Here is a 764-nt window from a genome sequence, read left to right on the forward strand (position 1 = left end):
GGAAGTTGGTCCCCATTTCCCCTTCACTCCTCACATTAAAAATCGGCCTTGTGCCTAATTTGCTCCGTGGGGGAGCAAATAAATACCATCTGTTCCGGCAGATACTGCAAGCAAAGACCTTGGTCAATGTAGGGGCAACCCTTCATACCAATTGTCACTACCCCCCGGGGAGTTGGTCCCCCATTTCCCCTTCACTCCCCACATTAAAAATCGGCCTTGTGCCTAATTTCCTCGGTGGGGGAGCAAATAAATACAGCTTTTCTTGGCCTTTTGGCCAAGATCAAAGTGTAGTATCTGTTCTTACTATATGCTGTACTTATGTTTGTAACTTTGTGATATAAAGCGGGGGATCACTTTTCTGTATTAATTTAATGTAAAATGATCACCCACTTTACAACCAGTCAGTCTCAAAGCCATTCAAGTCATTCTCCAGATCATTCAAGTTGTTTTTGAAGGATTCCAGTTATTTTGTAAGCATTTAAGTCATTCTTAAGGTCATTCAATTCATCCTTAAGTTCATTAAAGTCATTCTAAGTCATTTACTTTTTATTTATTTAAGTCATTTCAGCCCATTTTTCGGTCATTTTAGTTTATCTTTTAGAATTTCATGTCAATCCTACATTCAAGCACTCATGCATTACACGAGAGCATGCGATTAATGGCTATTGGCCTTATTTGTATCAAAGTCGAAAATATCAAGCTAGATTCCATAATTGTTACTGTCACGAGCGCTTTCGATTCGTCCACGAATCATCTTCAGGTGT

General features: G+C 39.4%; 1 pseudogene; it reads left to right on the forward strand.

The window, feature by feature from the left end:
* The first annotated feature begins 254 nt into the window (after positions 1-254).
* Positions 255-391, forward strand: LOC145286656 (U2 spliceosomal RNA; annotated as a pseudogene).
* The last annotated feature ends 373 nt before the right edge of the window (positions 392-764 follow it).

The sequence above is a fragment of the Euprymna scolopes genome, chromosome 10, assembly GCF_053919585.1.
Source record: "Euprymna scolopes isolate OS-2025 chromosome 10, ASM5391958v1, whole genome shotgun sequence".
Classification (NCBI taxonomy): Eukaryota; Metazoa; Mollusca; class Cephalopoda; order Sepiida; family Sepiolidae; genus Euprymna; species Euprymna scolopes.